General features: G+C 30.7%; 1 long non-coding RNA gene across 1 annotated transcript; it reads right to left on the reverse strand.

Moving 5' to 3' along the window:
• Window positions 1-1,387: 1,387 nt before the first annotated feature.
• Window positions 1,388-4,230, reverse strand: LOC131611839 (uncharacterized). The gene is made up of 3 exons (XR_009287183.1): window positions 4,097-4,230; window positions 2,502-2,592; window positions 1,388-1,784 (listed from the first exon to the last, which is right to left on the reverse strand). It is a non-coding gene; the product is annotated as an uncharacterized LOC131611839 (long non-coding RNA).
• Between the last annotated feature and the right edge of the window lie 3,501 nt (window positions 4,231-7,731).

Here is a 7,731-nt window from a genome sequence, read left to right on the forward strand (position 1 = left end):
GGTAAGGCACAAAATGCAATAAGGATGATAGATCTGATTGATGGAAAAGGATATCACTGTGTAATTATTAGAGCAAGTAGAAATACTTATGAGAAACATAATGGCCTTGGCTGGTACGCATTTGCGAGGGAGAAAAAGCTTCAATGCGGAGATGTCCTTGAATTCTCCATGAATCCTTTTGCAGGCGTGATGTTTGTGGAGTTGTTCCGCCGAAATTGATGATGATGTTAACTTATTAAATTAGTGAGTAGTATAAAATGAGTTGTGTGTTTTTATTGTACTCACTGTGTTGTGTGAACAATCTTCCATTTGGTTTTATATTTTGTGTAGAATGTTAAATCTATATCAACTTTGAAGTATATAAACTCCATATTTGTTGTTTTCGTTTGTTTAATCAGAAGAATATCATTGCTGTGGTTTAAACAGTAACCGTTGTTAGTATATTAAAATAAATATTACTGTTGCTAAGATGAAAACATGTTTCTATCAAATGGTATGATGCATATAATAGACGCAATGTTGTAATGAGTACGGGGGAAGAATGATTTAATCCAATACGCAAAAAAATGAATACGTGATATATAAAAAAAATAATAGCACGGTGCTTGTAGCCAGTGCTTGGTTACTATGTGGTTGTACTCTTCGTTAAAATATGAACGATGAATGACCTGCCGACTAATTAAGTACGTAACAAAAACGTATATATATATATATATATATATATATATAGCTTTGTATATATATTTGATATATGGCATTGTTGTGAAAAAATATTAACCAATATAATATATTTATAATCATACTATGTTTTTAATAAATAATTTCCTATGTAAGGGGTGGCATTTATTTATAAAAAAAAAAATATGAACGGTATATGGAATAATTGTGACTAAAAATTTCATTGGAGATAACATATATATTTAGACTAAAAATTTTGATACAATTATATGTTTTGTTACTAAGAAATCATAAAGAAAAAATAACGTAGAGTTAAAATGTTGATACAATGCAATGTGCTATTTTTTGATATAATTTGAACAGCTACTGGAATAAAATAATAAAATCTATACCTTGCATTATGTAATTAATAGACACAGGACCTTATTTTATATAGTTAGTATTTAATTGAAGAAGGTGAAAAAAAAGGTTATACACGTTGTAAATTTTCTAATATATTAATGCAAAATAAGTTTAATGTGATATATAAATACTGTTTGAATTGACATCAAAATGTGGTTGAAAATATTTTGGAGATATCAACAGATTTGGGTTTACTTAATATGTCACTCAGCATTGGAAAAGGTTTTTCAGTAACCAATACAATCATGACGGCGAAGCGCAACAGTTTTCAAGAAGCAATTACTTTATTTCTTCCAAAATCTTTGTAACACCCCGATTTTTAACAGCGCGAGTGTATTTTTTTTCAAAATTAATGCCTTACAAAATATGGACCACTGTCCTTTTAGGAATAATAAAAATGATAAATCAGAGTACGAGCTGTTCGGTCTAAGTCTTTTCCATAAATAGGCCCAGCGCAATGCCCAAGGTCATAAAATTTTTGACCACTTGAATATAATTGCGTACAGAGTATTTGACAACAAGTAAAGGTCAAAACCACACACACAAATTAAGCATTCAGCTTTAACAACAAACTTCCCAAACAAACACAGACAACACTCTGAAACAAAACCCTAAGCTGATTTTGAACTCCTAGCCAAAGACATTCACATCTTGCAAGTCTTCACGACACCAGGATACCTTAACTATCCCCAATTGCTAACAGCCTGGGTGGTCGTTAGCCACAACAAAATAATAGTAGAGGGTCACGATCTAAAAATAGCATATACGAAAGAATACACACATGCAAGTAATACATGATATACAACAGTCACAATATTTATTTCAACAAATAAAGTAATGCACAAAAATCCAAATGCAGACTCTACATGGGTGTGATCCCCCTAACCGGGTTCCTCACATGCATGAATTCCGGAATTTTACCTCTCTGCAGAGAGTCGTAGGCACATCCTACTAAAAAGGTTCTGCCTCACTAAAAGTGATCCCAACAGACACCGAGGTACTGCCTCACTAAAAGTGATCCCAACAGACACCGAGGTACTGCCTCACTAGAAGTGATCTCAACAGAAACCAACTCAATAAAATCCCGCAGGATTAGGTGGGCTCGTCCTCTAGAGTCCTCACCCGGTGCAGTCCTCTCGACATACACGCAACTATGATATGCATGAGCACATATATGCAAATGCATCATAATATTTCTCAATAGTCAATTCATATATTCAACAAATCATATGAACTTACATAATCTTCACATATGTAATCATAACCACAAGTCAATTCATATATTTTCAACAAATCATATGAAAACACATTCTCAAGTTTAGCATCACAACAGAAACACACATCCCCAACCGGGCACACAATCATTCATACCAGCACATATGCATTCAATCATATATAATATCGTTAGAAAGTGCCCTTACCTTAGCAAGCGTCAAACACATTCAACTAACGCTACATGAGAACGGTATGTCTCTCTCTCGACTAGGTCTCTATCTCGTTCACACTTTCAACCTTTTAAAATGCACAATTTAATTAAGTTAACACTAACCCAATTGCATACATAATTAAGGCTCTATTTCTTTGCCAATTACTTAATCAATTAGGTTTGTATAACTGTTTTACTAACCTAATCATTTTATATTAAAAATATATCTTTTCAAATATAAAATAATTTTTCCCTTAAAAGAACAATAAAATACTAATTGAATAAACTCCAACACTCTCCATTCTTCTATGGTTTCAAATAAAACTGAAATATAAGTATTACACCGATTAATTATAATTTTATCAAATGGAAAGTCCTTTTCAAACTAATCGTTTCTAAATTAAAATATATCCTTTAAAATTAAAGTAGATTTTTCACCAAAAATGAATAATAAAATATTAATATAAAGACAATTCATTAAATTATATTAATTTTTAAATTTTAGATTCATAGAAGCTAAATCGATAATTTTTATAAAATTAATAAATACTAGCTTTAACTCTTAGTCATTATATTAATTCCATATCTAAAATAGTCATTGTATAAGTTTCACTATAAAATAATTCTGTCGCAAGTGACAATTTTTTTAAGAGGCTCCTCCCTCAATTTATACTAAAAAAATATTCAAAGAATTGCCAACAAAATAATTTAGTAAAAAGTTCTATCTAAGCACTTTGACCAATACAAAAAAAGTCATGGTATTAATTATGAATTAAATCTTAATAATAAATAGTTTTGCATATGATATCTGAATATAAGTAGAATACTTTAATTCAACTCATTTTTGGCTAACCGTAATATTACGAAAACATTTTATATAAAATTCATTTCAACAATAAATAACTATACTTGAATCATTTAATAAATATACAAGTGAATAGTATTGATTGAAACTAGGAATGAACTTTAGTTATTTATTTATGGTTACAAAATAAATATTATTTAAATTTTAAATTAAAAACAAATCAATTATTAACTTTAAATCAAATTTAAAGATAAACCCAAATTTTGATCACAGTAGGTTCCAAAATATTAATATATTTAGTATTTGATTCTAAAGATTAATAATTATTTTTAAGTTTCCAATTAAAACAGATTTGATATCCTTATATATAAGTTAAGTGATAATGAATTAATTTAGTTCTTTTTGATTATACAAATATAAATTTTAGTTATAAATTAAACTCACTATTTTCAATCAATTTAATAAAAGTATTTCAACAAAAACTAGAGTAGTGAGTCCTTCTTTTTCAAAAAAAATTAATCCAACGTTAGTTAATTAAAATTGTAAGAGTATTAAATATCAATTATTTACGTATGTCGTTATGTGTATATGTACAGTTCTAATAAGTTTAATTTCCTCTTTTTTTTTCAACAAAAGTTATTAAAAATAATCAACATATTTAAAGTAACAAGCAGAAAATATCTTCATCAAAATATATGACTAGAAATTTCTTTATGGAACTTTTTAAAACTCTCATCAAGATTGGCCAGCTAAGATAATATAAAAGAGGAAAAATATTTGGTTACCTCAAGCTTTAATCTTTTCTTTAATCATCTCTTAAATTGATCTACTAAAACTCTCTCAAAGATCATTCAAATCTCACAAGGTTTATATGTAAAATGCAAGAAGAAGAAAAATATGAAGAGTGGAGGAGGGAGGTTCGGTTAACAGAGAAGAGGAGAAAGACAATGTGAGAGGTGTTGATCATTGTTTTCTTAAATAGAGAATGTGAATGAATTATAGCCATTTGATCAAATGCTAAATCCATGTGGATTAAATCTCAACCCTTAATTCTCTCTACTCACAATATTATAATAGTAATAAAACAACTAAAAATATCTAGATATTTTAGTTACCACTTGAAAGTGTGCTTGGTAATTTTCTTAACTGATGCCATGATGCTACGTAAGCAAAATACTTAGATTATATCATATTTTTAACCGAGATATACACATAAAACAATACTCGTAACGAATATCAGTCGAACGTGCATTTTATCGAAAAATAAAAATAAACATATTAAAATGTTATACGTGGAACAGAGTTTAATAAAACAGACTGAAAATGATCAATTTCAAAAATAAAAATACCCGGTTAACTAGGCTCTAACAGGTAAAAATATGACCGTAAAAAGCGCCAAAAAAATAAAACGAGCTTACCGACATGATCTACGCGTAACATAGATTAATAAAATAGTCTGATACATGTTAAAACTTGAAATATTTCACCCGCTAATTTTTCACACGGTGTCTAATCGCTTCAACCGGTCCGTCTGTAAAACTCCTATTTAAATTTTTGACAAAAGTGACAAATATTTTTCATAGATAATTAAAACTACAAGAACATGATGCTAATATTAATAGATTTTTTGTAGCACTTCGGCAAGGTCTCAATAATTGTGTTATTTATAGACAATTATATAAAAAGATCGATAAAATAAAATAGCATAATACTAGTTAATATTCTCGAATTCTTATTCATGCTATTGTACTTCTATGGGTCTTACATTACTACCCTCCTAAAATAAGTTTCGTCCTCGAAACTTAAGGCAAGTGTAACAACTCAACTAGTTATTACTAACACACTTACTAACATGATCGTGCAGTTATTGCAACCCTCTACAAAATTGCACTGAATCAGACTCTATACGTAAGGCCAGATATCGCACTATGAGTTCAACACTCAAAGTTAATCTTACAAGAGAACATTCGTAAACAAAAATTCCTCTAGGATTCTAGGTACATGCTCAAACTTTCTAAGTAATCTTTCGGATTCCATGTCATAACTCATTCCACTAGGTTCACACTAAGTGGTGACTAATTATCCTTATGATGAAATGATAATTAACTTTACGCACTACCAAAGCCACGACAAGACTCGTCTGTTTCATTCAACACGATTCTATCTACTATTAACAAGAGATTAAGGGTGATCAGTTCCTCAATTTGTCAATATGTAGGCGATAACCATGATGGTGACACAAACCATTCTTGCCTAACTACAAAAGCACTCTTTGCAACTTGTGCTCAAATTCATCTAAGGTATAAGGGTCCAATAATTTCATTGATGCTTACTAAATGTTTCCTCAATCCCCTACTACTTCGATCTCAACAATGAGACACAATCTCCCAAAACAAGTTACAGCCTCCTTTACACTCACTTAGCATTGAACAATTATTGAGTATCCCTCAAAGTAGTAAACGCAATTACACCGACTACAATCTAACCCGTTTTGCTCTAAAAGAAGTTTTGTCATCTACGTAGAGAACTTCACAAACTCACCAACATCCATAAATCCTTAGTTACTCCTTTGGTTTCATTAATGTGGCGAATTGTATATGTTTGGATTCTAGTCTCATTCGAAATTACAATCCTAATAATATCATCCCAACATTCGGTTGGTGATTGAAACTCCCTAAATTTTCTTTCACATGCCAAAATTATGCCATCTACAAGACACAATTAACTTTACACCAGTCTTAAACTATTGCATCACACTTTAACACAACTACCTTATTTCCAAATCATTACATGGCTTATATTTGAGTTCCTTAACATTAGATGTTCCTCTTTGTTGAACATCACTATTGGCACATCACGTCTTTCGTGTTATCCCAAACATGCTTTCAATCTCTCTTAAGTTTCTTTCCTGTTACCATTACATTCTCTTTTTCTCAAAAGAGCTTGTTGCCCTAACAATTCTTAACTAACATAAGTCACATCTTCAACACCTTTTTCCCTTTTAAATTTACCATCTTGATTTCAAATGTAAGTTTCCTTCTAGTCACCAATACATTACTCATTATCCTTGTGATATAAGATTATCAACTGCGAGATTAGTATCCTTCCACTTATACCACTTCTTAAATCTTTTCTTTAAGTCCGAACGCGACCTCATCATCTATAGAATACACCCTTGATGTAATGCCTAGTCTCTTTCTAATTTTCTATGGAGGTATTTCATTGTAGTCCTTCTTAAAACTCCTTTTAACTTTAACCAATTAAACAACGTGGTTCTCAACCTGTATATAAATAAAAATTGTGAGTTACCTTCTCACTTCCTTGTTTGTGCACCACTTCAATCTTCCTTTGCGATAGACTTCCTTTTCGATATTCCAACTCCAAAGACCCTCATACTAGATCTTCATCGATCATATGAAAATTTAGAACTTCAAAATTTCAACAATCAACCGCCTAGAGTTGTTTCCCAACACATCATGACCTTTATCTTTGTCAATTGCAAACAACATCTTTAAAAATTGTTACTATTCAAATATCGTAATATTTTTTATAACACAACTCAATCTTTTCCGAATAAGTTCTTGCTAATCATCCAGACACATCTATTCACTCATTGATTACATATTCATTTCTAACATTTACTAAGGTACCAACCAATATATTTCTCGTGATCTAACACTCTAAAAATTATTCCTCCAAATTCCTAATAAATCTCCAAACATTGTCTTCCATGACTTGAATAACTTAACACTTGCCCCACTTAACTCCTATGATTACTTAAATTCATGGTGCTACTTGTACCATCATCTCATATCAACCTTTATACTTCCTAACTCCCAAACTACATATAGATCATCACTTTACCACGTCATAATTTGTTTCTTACCTTTTATCATCACATGATTCATCCTTAATAGTCTTTTTTATCTAACCTAGCTTAAGAATCCCAACTTTGCCCCTTAATGTACTTGCCATTCGTATAACCGTTGTCTAACTTCCCTAATCTCTTTAAATGCTAAACGCCTGTTTTCTTTCTAGAGAAGATGCTCCATTACTATCCAAGTATTGTAATTGTTTTTTTTAATTGACATCCATGGCTGCTTTTCAATTCCAAAGAGACATCACCTTATTAATAGTTAATAAACTTTATCTCATCTCATTCTGATCTCACCAGAATGAACATCCAATAATTTTTCTACAAAGGTTCCCCCAAATAAGGTTCTTACTCGTAATCATTTGTAAGTTTAACTTCCACTTGTCCCCACTCAGCATCTCTGAGTGACGAGAACAAACACAACTTCCAATCCATATAGTTACTAAAGGAATACCTTGTAATTATTACTCGATTCAAATTTATTCCTTCTAAACCAACACATCCAAAGAATTCAGAGACACATATCGACCAAAGTCGACTAATGCT

This window comes from Vicia villosa, linkage group LG6 (genome assembly GCF_029867415.1).
Source record: "Vicia villosa cultivar HV-30 ecotype Madison, WI linkage group LG6, Vvil1.0, whole genome shotgun sequence".
Taxonomy (NCBI): Eukaryota; Viridiplantae; Streptophyta; class Magnoliopsida; order Fabales; family Fabaceae; genus Vicia; species Vicia villosa.